General features: G+C 32.5%; 1 non-coding gene across 1 annotated transcript; it reads right to left on the reverse strand.

The window, feature by feature from the left end:
- Positions 1-14589: 14589 nt before the first annotated feature.
- Positions 14590-14696, reverse strand: LOC145580351 (small nucleolar RNA R71). The gene has a single exon (XR_014099414.1). It is a non-coding gene; the product is annotated as a small nucleolar RNA R71 (small nucleolar RNA).
- Between the last annotated feature and the right edge of the window lie 528 nt (positions 14697-15224).

The following is a 15224-nucleotide window of genomic DNA, read 5'->3' on the forward strand; positions in this document are numbered from 1 at the left end:
TTTGATGGTGGTTGGGTGCTCAATTGCGGGCTATGTGAGGGTGTGTATGAGATGGAATGAGGGTGGCGTGAAGAGCAGGAGAAGGAGTAAGGGGTGGCATGGGTGCTGCTGTTGTTGGAGTTCGGTGCTGGTGGTGTTTTGATGGAGTGAGTGGGTGGCGTGTGTGGCGTGAGGGGCCTAAGTTTGGTGGTGGTGGTGGTGGTTTGATGGAGTGAGTGGGTGGCTAAGTTGGTGTGATTGGAATCCTAGAAGCTAAATGTTCCACAAGGAGTGGGTGGCAAGGATAGCGTGAGAACTAAGGATATGCTAACAGGAGAGAGAAAGGAAGAGAGGGAGAGGAAGAGGAAGAAGGGGAAAGAGAAGAGAGAAAGAAATATACTTATATATACTTTGTATATAAGCCAATAAAAGTAACATATTAGCTAATTAATGTCTTATATCGGTTAACATTAAGAGACATATCATACATTAATAAAATGTATCAGCCAACAAAAGATATATATCAGCTAAACTATTAGCCAACAATTAAAATAACATATTAGCCAACAATTAAAATATACATATCAGCTAACAAAATAAATATATCAGCCAACTAAAGAAACATATAAGCCAAATTATGTCTGTATCAGCCAACAAAAGGAAAAAAAAACATATTAGCTAACAAAAAGAATATGTTAGCCAACCCAGAAACCATATCAACCAACAAATGAAACATATCAGCTAAGTTAACACGTGAAAGATATCAGCCAACAAGTAAAATATATTAGTCAAGCCTCTCGCATCAAACAGTTTGTGTATCCATATACACTCAATACCTTCTTTTCTATCTATGGATTGATTTTAATTTGAAAAAAAAAAATTATAACATATACGAGTATTGATTAATCATTAGGTCATGTCGAACTGTAGTTCAAAAATCATGTCGAAACCTATATAACACACTTTTTGGGTCGAGCTAGTAGTACGAAGCATCTTCTATTTTCAGATCTTCTGCTTTGGAAAATTGAATTTGGGGGCATACATATCCCAAAATGTAAATTTAGTCAAGATTCCACTAGTTGAGAAGACAGATATTTGACAATTTTTGTAAAACAACAATAAAGAATGTTTTACATGTAAAATGAGTTTTCTGAATGCTTTAGTAACAATTTTCAAATCTTTCACGAAGCTCTAGCTAATTTTTGAATTCGACTACAGGATACATCCCACTACCACAATTGATAGTGACCATTAATTTCTATGATTTGACCTATTATTACATATGATAATGGATAATTAAACATTTTATTACAATAATTATTGCAATATAAGATATACCTACACACTACTACAAATCCCGTACTTTCTAGACGCTATTGACTCGACGCTGTCTATGAGGCGTCAGTTGAAAAATATATTTCCGCTTTTTGCCGACGCTTTTTTAAGTCGAAGTAGTTTCTCGACATGGAAAATCGTCGAAAATATTGTAGGACTCGCACGTAACTCACGCAACCCATGACTTCAATTAAGCGGTGTATGAATTTTAAAAACATAAAAAAAAAAAAAAAAAATCATAAACCGCCCCTTCTACCTACACACGTAATAGAAACCCCCTCTTTCTCTCTCTCTCTCCTCTTACTCTAGTTTTCAGATCTGAAAAATTCATACTCCTCTAAAACTAATTGTTCATCACGATCCTGTATTCTTTTACAACTGTAGTTTTCCTTTGAAGGCGCCTGAAATTTAGCAAATTGGGTCGAAGTCGTGTTAAATTTCTTCTGCCGCTTATTAATTTCTTCAATTTATGGTAATACCGTTCTTTTTCTAAGTAAATTGCCTGGCCATTGTGCTTGAATATCATTCAGATGTACTTGGTTTTATTAATTTGTTGTGAAATTACATTGATTTTTTATTTATGTGTAGTAGTAGAAAGCCATTGTAATATTCCTTCAAAAAACAAAAAGCCATTGTATTTAAATATAGGGTTTAATTGTATAGTTTGTTGCGTGCATATAGTTTATTAAGCATTTTAGTTTATTTACGCTTCAATTATTATAGGTTGTAGTCTAATTGATAATCAATCTCAATTATTGCAGAATTTCATTTTATTTGGTCTTGTTTTATTACTCAGATAATCCCTTTTCATTTTATCGGCTGGGTTTTGAGCTATATGATCTCAAGAATTGGCCTCGGTAGATTGGGTTTCAATTTCATGGGATTTTAGTAATTTCACTAGTTAGGTGGATTTTAAACAAGATATATAGTATATAATAAAATGGAGTGTTATAGTGGCGATTAAATGGTTTTAGGTGTCAGAGAAAAAAGAGAAGTTGAATACATTTCACTATTTCAGCTTTTATTAAAATTTTCTTTGTTTTTTATTTACTTGGACTAATCAATCATTTGATGTTGCAGGGATAAAAAAACGATAAGCTTTCAAAGCTTTTTAAGTTTGCATTGACTTATTATCAATATCATCTGAATTTTGAACCAGCTTTGATCTTATTACTTTGGTAAAAAAAAACATAGTTATCATAAGTTATATTCAACTTACATTCAAAAAAGTTAAGATACCAAGCTGGATATCTCAATATTTCTCATTATAGATGTGTTAGCATTCCTGTTTTGGCTAGTTGATGAAATGTTTGATTTTGTTGTGTAGTTGACAATGGCAGGATACTTTTGAGCTTTATTACCTTTATGTTTAAGCTTTAGCTTATGATTAATTAGTTTTTCATTAAGCTCATAAAATAGGATGCATATAAATGTGCCACGGTTAAGGAGTCATTAGCAAAATTATCATAGCTAAATCAATTAATTTTTGAGTACATTATTTAAGGATACCATAACCCACTATCATATCCCTCTGACAATGGTGCCTCATTGCCTCCCCATCCAAATAATTCATCAACCTCATTGAATAAGTTTGTGGGTTCAGTAGATTCATGAAAATTAGGCTACTTAATTTCTTGTGTTGAATTGCCAATTAGATGATACATCACACAACGAGTAGGACTCATGATTCAGAGGTTTTTCATGAGCACTTTTGTCCTTAATATTTTATTTTGTTGCGCAATAACTTTAAAAATAACTAAATACAAATTTCATCTATGAAATAGGATTGCTATATTAGTGTTATTTAATTTATGAAAACCATCCATTTTGATGCTGACTGCTAATGAATTATTGTTTGTTGTATTATCTGAGGTATATATCATAACAATTATATAAAATTGCTGGTATGTTTTGCTTATCTTGAGTTTTTATTTTTAATTTTAAATTGCAAGATTATCTCAAAATTTTTATTTTACAGTTGCTTTTAATAGAATCACAAAGTATCAAACATGTTTTGTACTTTTGTTTCGAAAATTCCTCTATGCCAACTATATGGAAGTGACCAACTCTTTTTGTGCGTTTATGTCATAATCTGATTGTAGTTTTTGTAAATGTTCTTGGCTTGATATTATTTGTCTTTCTTTCTGTGTGTTTTTGTCCAAATAATGAATATGAATAAAACAAATTCTCTGGCATTGTTAGATTCCTGTTGCTTTGTATGCCATGTTGTAGTGCTACCCCTATCGTTTCGTTCTACTGCAGTGCTTTGATGTTTTTTGGATGCTATAATTTAACTCTTTTAGTATATTCCAGTTAGGTGATACATCACACAAGGAGTATGACTGATGCTTCAAAGGTTTGCAATGAGTACATTAATTGTTTCTATGAATTTTTTATTTTGTTTCTTTGCTGAATTGTAGAGTTAATTTACTCAATCAGTTTTCGTTCAGGTATCTTCGTTCTTAAACATGTGAATCTTATTTTGATTTTAAAATTCCAAGTTTCTGCATGAAATTACTACTATTAATTTAGTTAGAAACCCCCTAAAAATTCATATTGGATTAATGAACAGGGAGTTAGTAATAGTGGTAGTAGTGTAGGTGGGAGGCTTATGAAAAAGTTATAGATCGAATGGGGCGAGGGTTAAGGAATTCAGTTCTAGGGGAGTGGATAATGATGGTGCCTACCTTTTTGTGGTGGCAATGGGGAAGAATGTGGTGTTCATTGAGCTGAATTCAGGCAGTAGTAAGCATGATTGAGAGGTCGATGGGAAACATGGGTTGTTCGTGGTTTTGAAGGAAATGTCGTGTATTGATGGTGTGAAGAGTATGCCCTGGCTTGATGATTCATTGATTTTAGGGACTGATAATGCTTATAGTTTGATGTCATGTATTACAGGGCATGTTGATTTGATATTTTCACATGCTGTAACAATTGCAGATCCATGGAGATCAATTACTGTTGGTGGTACCCTAGTATTTGGTAATTCTGGTATTTGATTGCAGATCAACTAGGTACAAAAACCCATCTGATTGAAATGCTGTAATGACAGTTGGTAAATTAGCTGAGTTTGGCATTGTATGTGTGGGACCCGTGTACATTAGGCTGTGTTAATTACCGTTTCCACTATGGTAAATCTGGTTGTGTTTATTTAATATTTTGGAGGCGACAGGCTTCATATATTTTCATGCTCATTAAGTCATTTTAGTGTTGAGATGGTTTGAGCTCTGGTATCTTTACATGTTTGTGCAGTTCATATTATGTCTGCCCTTTGGATCTTAGCATTTGTAATCTGATGAAAATATCCAAACTTCGGAACTTATATTGTTTTGGTCATGAATAGTTATTGGTCAGCAGCTGGGATTTACTTTTTAGTTGACAAAGATATTTAAACACACCTCTCTATTAAACTATAAGCAGTTGTTGATGTGTCAGTAATCTTTTAGGAGACTAGGATGCCATATCCTTAAGACTATAGTTTATTAGGAGAATGAATATTAACTGAAAGAGGGTCCTGTAAATATAACATGTTGAAAAACTTTGATGCTCAGTGTTCATGGATTTGGGGTTAACAGCAGATTATTCTGACAAGTTTCATTCAGTGTATACCCGTGAGACACTGAATTAACAGCAGAATATTAACTTTGATGCTCAGTTTCATTCTGAATTAATCTATACCTGTGAGACAAATTATTGACCCACAAGGTTATTCGGTTCAGTTTTCTTGATCCATGCTTTGTTTAGTTAGGCTTTGGATTTGTCCGCAATACTGATCTAGTCAAGAACTCGTGATGAAAGACTTGTTGGCTTTTTTGTTCATTTATATTTCTAAATAAAATTCTAGCATCTACTCATTACAATTGTTTAACTTACAATTCTATGTTTAAATACAACATGTTGAATCTTGAGCCTATATTGTGTAATGTACTAATTTATACTTTGTATTTTTTTTTATTTTTTTTTTTTGAAGATTTGAAAAGGCAATGTAGGTGCAACAAGAGAATAGGCCGGGACACTTGAGCATCAACAAGCGACTATATCGATTAATTTGGCCATCATCTATCTATTTTGGTTTTTAGTCTTATATTAGTGATGTATTTATTTAGGGACAAGCTACTATAATATGCGACTTTTTTTTTAATATTTGTGTTGATGTTTTCTTTTATAAATTTGGTAATTAACTACGTACTCTTATTATTGTTGATTACTTATTGTTTTTTTTTAATCTAGTTATATAGAATATTTGTTTATTTTTATTTTAATGTTATTAGATTAATTTAATTTATGATAAATTTAAATTAATATAATGTATGTATGATGGTAATAATTTAATAAACGAAAAAAAAAGCTTAAAAAAAATTCTAGACGCTTTTTAATGTCTACATATATGCACATTATCAAATTTCAAAGAGTTTCCCGCCATACCATAGGCTGACATGAATAAAAAGCAAGACAACAAAAAGCGTCGCTAAATTTGAGTATGTGGACAGGTAAAAGCGTCGCTAAAAAACTACACACATTTGGGATAATGCGCGAAATACGTAATTTTCGACGCTTCGTATATTAGTTAGGACACAAAAAAGCGTCGAGAATGTCGACGCTTTTTTTGTGTCCCTGAAATATTTTCGACTCACGTATTTTCGACGCTTTTTAACAGCGTCGAGAAATAATTTTTCGACGCTTTTAGCGTCGAAAAAAGGCCTAAAAAGCGTCTAGAAAACACGCTTTTTGTAGTAGTGACATCATTGCACAATATATATACTGTATATAACATCGTGTATATTATCCATGTTAGACAAGGCATCTGAATCCAAAGCCCCACATAATTAATAGTGACCTCTTCTCACGGTCACTCCTAAAAGAAGAAAGATGACCATGGTATTCACATCCTAGGAGTACATGAGATTGGTAAAATAATATCAAATGCGAAGCAAAAGATAAAGTACTTTATTTTCTTCTTATCTTATCCAAAAAAAAAAAAAACCCTTTTTTGGGATAAGATAAGAAGAATTGTACTTCTTCCGTCCCTTAATTACATGTCTATTTCTCTCTATTATATGAGACAGAAATAGACATATAATTAAGGGACGGAGGAAGTACTAAATATTTTGTATTTGTTTATTTGGTTCGGATTAACATATTAGATAATTTGAGAGTGAGGGGAAATGGGGGGTAATAGATTGTCAATCCTCCATCCACATAGTAGCCTTAGTTGCGATTAAACCCCAACCTCGACACTAATAAAACACAATTCATACCACTAAACAAAAAGCTTGTTCGGTTGCATATATTGAGCTTGCTTAACATAGGCAATGGGAAATCCTAGCTATTTGGTTTACATGAAATTTGCAAAATGGGGGGAATTGCAACTTTCTAGAAATTTTGAGTTCCTAAATATCATGGAAGATAATTACACAACATCTTCTAGGTCATTCACAATTCACATGAAATGCAAATTCCATCATGTCAATCAGACAATTTTAGCAAATTCCTAAGAAATACCATGTAGGAAATTATTTCCTAAGAAATACCATGAGAATTTAATTCCCTATTCAATGCAACCAAACAAACACTAAACTTAGCTTGATATCTTAATGAGAGAATTGGAAAGGTAGGTCATGTAATGTTATGGTATGGTTGCATTTCATAGCTAAGGGGTTCTTGTTGATGTAAAGGGCTATTTAATACTCCATCCGTTTTTAAATACTTGCTCCACTTTCCTTTTTCGGTCATTTTTAAATACTTGCTTCATTTCCTTATTTGGAAATCTTTTACAATATTTAATTCATTTCTCTCACCTAGTGGACCCAACATAAATCATATTTTATTAATTTTAGATTCTCTCTCCTTCAATTCTCTCAACTACTTTTGCTTTTTACAATTTTTTATTCTTCCTCGTACCCCACTACCTCCGTATTTTATTACTTTCTCCAATTTTTCCTAAAACTCTGTGCATGAAAAAATGGAGCAAGTATTTAAAAACGAAGGGATTACAATGCTACTACATTGGTGGTATATGCAAACTAATCTAGGCTCGAGGGTGTATATGAATAAAGTGGTCAGTATGAACCTTGAATCATTAAAAAAAAAAAAATGGTATACATTAGACCACGCCCATCAACTAACCTTGTATTCTTATTGGGTTTCTAAATATCACCTTGTACAATTTAAGGTATACGTTTAGAGTCAAATTTTCTTAAACAAACCTTATACTTATTAGTGTAACCCAAACAACCATAATAATAATTAAGGCCAATAATTGTTTAAATGTTTAGGTGATGGGTATACATACTCTTCTCTTTAAAAGGAAGTTAACTTCCCCTAAAATGTATGTTTCCTCTTCTCTTTAAAAGGAAATTATTTTTTCCGGTAGGAGATTCGAATAAACTAATCCCGAACGATTTAGGCTATGTTTGACAACAACATTTGAAAAAAGAGATGAAATTGATAATTAATCAGAAAAAATTTATTCAGGTTATGAATTTAAAAATAGATTTGATTAACACAAATTGTTATATGGTTATGTGGCCAACCATTATGGGGTTACTTCGTTAGTAGTATAGGGGGTACTTGGTTAGATTGTAAGGGTTAATTCTTCTATAGTATATAGATTATTTAATTAGTGTTACAAGGGCTATTTGGAGAGTATTATAGGGGTTACTTTGTTAATTTACAAGTAACCACATATTGTAATCAACCGCACACAAGATGCCCTGTTTAATTTAAATTGATAAACATACTCGAAGCAATAATGCTCGGTTTAAGTGCTTTTATTACCTTAAATTTTCTTCGTATTTAATAAGATGCTTTTCAAACAATTTGAATCATTTAACATGCGACAAAAAAAAATAAGTTCCATTTCTTATAAAAAAAATAAAAATATACTAGTAGGAACTAGGAAGTAAAACATACACACACCCATTAGCTGTTATCATTGTTTCTTTAGGTGGGACAGGTAGCAACTACAATGTGATGTTCATACTTTATCATCTACATACTATTTTATAGTAATATTCCATATATATCCATAAATCTGATCATATTATATACTTCTAATATTGTATAATTGTGTCATAGATTGTGAAGAACGTCGGTGAAGCACCATTGCTAGTGCATATCTACACACAAAATGGGCCCAAAAAAACTTGTAAATTATCATCATCAACCACCAATATGAAGTTTGTAATAGAGAAAACGACGTCGTTTGATAGTTGGACAAAGATCAAACATAGCTGGGAGAACTGTTGTTATAGTACTATTCCTAATGGTGTTATCTTGGTTGAAGAACTTGGGTTTAAAACTACCAAACAAGAATATCAAGACAAATTTTGGTGCTTGGATTCTTCTTCAACTAGTAATAGTGATAATATTTATAAGGATAATTTTAATGAGGGATCAATTATGGTATCTTCTTCTGCAACAAGATTGTGGGGTGTACTTGTTCAAGGCAAAGGGGTCAATTTACATTCTTGTTACCTTTTGAAGACTTGTCAAGTGAAATGTTGTTTTGGATCTACTACACACTTTTGTTTAGCTAAGGTTGATAATAATTGTTTTGTTATGAGTTATGATTTGTATCTTAATCAATTTTGGTTACAAAGATAACCAAGTAAGTTAAACTGGCCATTTTAGTATTACGGAGCATGTATTACTCGTTTAATGTTGATGTTTTTAATCATGATTTGGCTTTGCTTGTGATTTTCTCGATCAATTAAGAAATATTCTTGAGGAAGAAGATAATACTATCATAGTATCTTGGGGGGAAAGTCTTCCTTCTTTGTATACAAGCACATTCTTGGATGCTTACTCAATTGTATATACTACGTACATTTCATCTTACATTGTATTTTTGTAATGTTATATAAGTATTTTCCTTAATAATTAAGTCATAGAGTATATTGTATAGGTTGGGTATGAAGTGCTTTCCAATTAATAAATTTTTTATTCAATGACTAATTCAGAATCATAGTGGTTATTAATCTATTGTCGTAATTACAATGTATATTAATTAAGTGATTGAGTACTGTTGCCGACCATAATACCAAAATGGCAAACCTAGAAGAATCAATCTCTAATTAGTTATTAGCACTATTCCTGGGCCATTTGTAACCATTAAAGAATTTAACTTAACTGACAAATAATGGGTCAACTAGAGTCTAGAGATCACATTGTACACTAATATCTAATTATCTATTCACTCCATTCATTGATTTTATTTTATTTTATTTAAATTGATTTTACTCCCTCTTTACTCCTTTCCCTTCCCCCTCTCAATTGAGTTATGTCTGGGCACTAAAATGACTCTTATTTTGGATATCTTATTATACAGGTCTAAGTAGTTCAAAAAAGCTTTTTTGTGCTTAAATTCCAAAGTAATTCACGCTATCGGCTCAAATGTCCAAGGCTTTACACTTTTTCAAGGTATACACAAATATATTCCTAGCATTTATCGTACTTGCACTATCATTCAATACTCTCTTTAGTATTTTCTTCACACCCTAACTTAGGTATTGTAGGAGGTTACTCAGACACACACCCGAGACTAGTTAATGTATTCTCTTATGTAGGTATATATTTTAATTGAACCAAGCTCATCTTTAGTGGCCTACTATTAAAGGTCTAAGTCTAGACCTTTTTTTTTCACACGAAACAAGTTGTATGTGTTTTTGTCTAAAAGATACAATAGTGCACGGGTCATAAGACTAACTAGCTAGTTATGGATTTTAAATGGTCGCTAATTAGTTGGAGATTGGTTTAGGTGGATTGTTAGTTATTTCCATGCACAAATAATCTATACTAGCTAGTTATAATGTGGCCATTTAATATCTAGAATCTTATTTATACTTTTTCAAATTAGTTGATGGTTGAAAGTTAACACCAAATTAAAGTTGATGTTATGATACATTTAACGTTTATTATTGTGTGATTAAATTGATTAATTAATGACATGATAGTTCTCTTTTGTATTTGTGTGACAATTGAGATCTTTAAACCATAATTGGAGATGAATTGAAAGAAGTAATCTAGTTTGGTCGATTTTGCAAAGAAAAAGAAAAAATCCTTTTGTCAAATATGGAGTAATAAGATAGAAAAAGAAAAGGACTTGGGAATACCAACCCTAAAACAACCTTTACTACTCCGTATTAAAAAAAAAAAATTATAACGTTTCTATTATTCTTTTATTATTCATAAATTTTTATTTTATCAATTACATACTACTAAAAGCGAATCCAAGGAGACACTTGGCAATATATTATAAAAAAAATTCCCGCCAAAATTACTTTCTAAAAATAAATTATTGTTTTGCATCTAGATTATGACTTTTATTTTATATAATTCTAAAGTAAACTTCCTAAAATATCAACTTACACTATATAACTATTACATATATAAATATTTTTTATTATATGTTTGCAGTGTTTTAATATATTTCATGCATTTTTATAATTGGTCAAATGATTTATTTATTTTTTGTATAATTATTACTCCTTATATTTTTATTATAATTATTCAACATCCGTGCATTGCACGGAGTTTAACCTAGTATTTATATAAAATGAAATATATAATGATATGAAAACTTTCAAATAAGTTTTCAATATATGATCATTTTGTAATCTTTACTAATTTTAAATTGAAATAATAATGTTCTAACTTGTGCTAGATAGCATAAAAGTTCATTAATTTCAAATCATGATAGTGTCATGTCCTAATTGCCTACTGGTCCTATACCTATTTTCTATCAATTTGATCATCTCATATTCTCATTTCTAAGTAAAATAGTGAACGTATATAATTTCAAAATTAAAATAGACAGGGAGTTAGGATATAGCCTTCACTTACGTTGATTAAGTAACTAAAATAATTCAAGATGTCACAAATGAGATTTGATATCAAATTATAGACATCATCGAAATAGTTTAACCATCTATAATAATCAATATCTAAACTTATTAATTTTTTTTTATTTTTTTATTTTCTTAAAAAAAAAAAAAAAAAAAAAAAAAAAAAAAAAAGCATAGTAAGCAAATTAACTTACGTTGCTCTCCAAATCAAGAAAAACAAAAAAGACTAACTGTAGGACAATTGACATATATACCATCACGTTTAGATAATTAGTCATTGGATGCCTAATTGGGGTCCATCAAATGGACATTAAAAGCCTAATCAATCAATAATAATACTACAATCAATAAGATTGTACTAATGACTATATGAGGTTGTGGGATGTATAGTGTTGAAGCTTAAAGGTTTTGATGATGATGAATATAAACTAGCAGATTTCAACTAATAAGAGTTCTCTAAGTGTTGTGTTTAGAACAGGTGAAATTGACTTTGGAAGTGGAAGTGGAAGAGTAACCTAGCTTTGAAGACTCATAGAGATCTCAAGAAAAGTTAAAGAAGATAGGAGAAGAGTTCCCTCACAGGAACTAACTGAGTTCCTTAACAGGAACTTGAAGACAGCAAGTTGAGAAGTTCAATTTGATCTGCATTGAAGACAGCAAGTTCCACAAGAACTTGGCTTGCGAAGTTCCAGTTGAGAACTGGAAGTGAAGAGACAGCAGGAACTTAGTCCTGGATTACGTAAAGCCCAAGTAACCTAGAATGCAGTATTTTGGCAAAGCAATTTAGTTTTTAATAAGTTTATACTTTTATTTATTGCTGTAAATATGATTGGTAAGTGTAAATATGAGATTTATTTGAAACGTGACAAAAAGCTTGGCAAGCTTAAAATAAGGAAGTTTTAAAAGATAAGTTTTTGCAAAAGATTTTCTAAGAAGATTTTATTCTGTAAAATCCGGATTTCTAAATGATAATATTCTTTTCAGAATTTATCTTTGTTAAGTTTTCTTAAAAAGATTTTCTTCTAAAAGATTTACTCTAAAACCGTGTTTTGTGATTTTGGTAAAATAACATAACTATCTTTTGAAAACCCTACTTTCTATATGAGCTAGTCTTTTATAAACTGTAGTGATCGCATTTCATATTTTCTGTGAGTTTATGCGTGAAGAATTTGAATAGTGCTTGATAGTGTAAGTTTGCCAAGTTCATACTTTGTCATATTAGTTTCAAATTTTATGTGTATCTTATCTTTCATATACTAGAGTCAATTTATTGCATTGGTTAGGTTACTGGGTGCGTGTGTGTGGTTTATCTTTGCATACAGTGTTGTAGGCTTCAAGGTTGAAGTTGAGAGTTTGAGTACTCAGAGAGTACGGGTGAATCTAAGTTAGGGACTTAGGTTGGGTAGGATAGGGTCCTACTGAGTAGTGATAACACATTTATATACTCATTGTTATATGTTATATTTGAGTGTTTCTATCATATTTTCTCTATATATTTAATCTTTTAGAGCTACATTTCTTTATATTTCGATGTTGCTCTCCTCGTGCTCTCTTTCTTTATTTTGTAGGATTTACGCGTAAAAGAGCACCTTTGCAAGCTAAGTGAGCTAGGAGCGTGTAGGAGATTACAAGCCCAACATCATATGGTCATATTCCAAGCTTGAAGTTGTTTTCGAAGGAGTTTTGTGTAGAAATTGCCTAGCCTTGGCCTGGTCGTGGCTTGTTGCATTAAGCTTTGGCCTGGTCGTGGCTCCTCCTTTTATGCCCAAGAGAAGCCTACCAAGATCAGTAGACACCACGGGTTGGCCGTGGCAAGGTCCTAGCAGCTTTGGGTAACCCGTGGCTATCACCTGACGAAGCATCGAAGCCAAGTTTGAGGCGGTTTGGAAGACCTATTTTAGGAAACTTCTTAACTTATTCCTAGGGATATAAATAGGCTTTGGTTAGGCATATTAGATCACTTTTTTGGACTCGTTAAAATTGAGTTGAAGAATTCCACAATTCCCTTCAATTTCAGATTTACTTTGTTCAAGATTTCATCTTCAATTCCATTAATTCAAGTATTTCTTCTTTCCTATATTATTATGTCTTTTGATTATTTTGTTAATTTAATTATGAGTGAGTAGATTTATATTCTAGGGTTAGGTTGAACCCTAGTTATGAGTAATGCATGATTTCCCCCAATTCCTTATTTTATTAGATTAATTGCTTTGCTTATTGAATTGTGCTAATTTATCAATGTTAGGTTAGACGTAATTTGATATTGATTGAACCAAGTATCTTATTTATCAATGGAAGTTGAGATTAGATGGTTTGATTAAATTCAATAAGGGCATGAAATTCTCCATGGAAATAGGTAGGATGAATTGCTAGGATTGTATGGATGTTGAGTTTAATGTCTCTAAATTGCATGATACCATGGAAATAGGTTTGATTGGATTTTAGAGAAGCCATAAATACTCGGAAGGGGTTTATTGGTATTTTCAAGGGCACGTCCTTCCTTTGAGTATTATTATTTTGATTAATTGGGGTAGGGATTTATCTTTGCATTATTCATACTAGTGGTGATACTTAACTCTGGATGTTTTTATTAATCGAATTATTTCATCTTGATTCTTCTTGTTTATTTTGTTTAGAATTAGATTAGTTGAATATCACTATTGATTGGTTACTTGCTTAGTAGTTACTTGAGCCTAATTAATTAGTTGAACCATAGTCTCTTGGGATCCGACCCTTACTTGCCCGTCTACATAGTAGTGGTCTTGTTAGGTTATTTTTGTTAGGTACGCGACATGCCTATCAAATTTTGGCGCCGTTGCCGGGGACTAACGGTTTCATTCTAGTTATTCGTGATTCGTTTTTACTAAGCATTTATTTTGTTGCTTCGGCTATTGTTCCTTGTTTCTTTGATCTTCTGTTTTAGTTTCTTTGTTGCATGCAAACTCGAAGTTTAGGTTCAGATGATTTAACACCTTTTGATTCTGAGATCGAAGCTACTGCAAGAAGACGAAGAGGTAAAAGGAGGAAAAATCAAAATACAAGAGACATGGTTGATCCAGGAACAAAATCTCTTTTGGAGTATGGTATTCCGGATACAACAACCGGATTCCTCTCTAGTATTGTTAGACCACCTGTCACCGCTCAGAGTTTTGAGTTGAAACCCCAATTCATACAGTTCATTTCCAATGACTCTTTTGCGGGCTTACCGGATGATTGCCCTATGACTCACATTGATAGTTTCTTGGAGAAGTGTGACACTATGAAGCTCAATGGTGTCACTGATGATGCTATTAGACTACGCCTCTTCCCTTTTTCACTAAGGGATAGGGCAAGGGAGTGGCTACGAGATGAAGGTATTGGTTCTTTTGATACGTGGGACAAGCTTGCCAAGGCCTTTCTAGTCAAATTCTTGGGGCAAGAGAAAACCGCAAAATTAAGGAACGAGCTATCTACTTTCCATCAATCCAATGACGAATCCCTATATGAGGCATGGAGAAGATTTAAACGATTGCAAAGACAATGCCCTCACCATGGTATCCCAGAGTGGATGTTGATCCAAACGTTCTATAATGGTTTGACCAATGAGTTTCGCATATACATTGATGCTGCGTCTGGAGGTTCCATCATGACTAAGAACCCAACCGATGCGAAGGATTTGATTGAGAAGATGGTGGCTAATGATAATTACCATCCAAGGGGACGAAACGCTATCAACATAGGTAATAAACATGATGTTGATGCTCTAACCATGTTGACTAGTTCTGTGCAGGCACTAACTCATAAAGTCAATCAACTCCAAGTCGAGTCCCCTCGACCCTCGATGGAAACTTGTCAGATGTGTGGATTGCAAGGCCATACTGCACGGGAGTGTCAACCCAATTATGATGGAATGACGATTGAGCAAGCTAATGCTATTTATACCACGACCTCCACAAGGCCATTTAATGAAGGGTGGAGAAATCATCAAGGGTTCTCATACAAGAACACTCAATCTATAGTGAATCCTCCATCACCACTCGCTTTTCAAGCAAGGGCACCTATCAATCATCATCCCATGCACCAACC

Source organism: Chenopodium album, chromosome 14, assembly GCF_948465745.1.
Source record: "Chenopodium album chromosome 14, dcCheAlbu1.1, whole genome shotgun sequence".
Classification (NCBI taxonomy): domain Eukaryota; kingdom Viridiplantae; phylum Streptophyta; class Magnoliopsida; order Caryophyllales; family Amaranthaceae; genus Chenopodium; species Chenopodium album.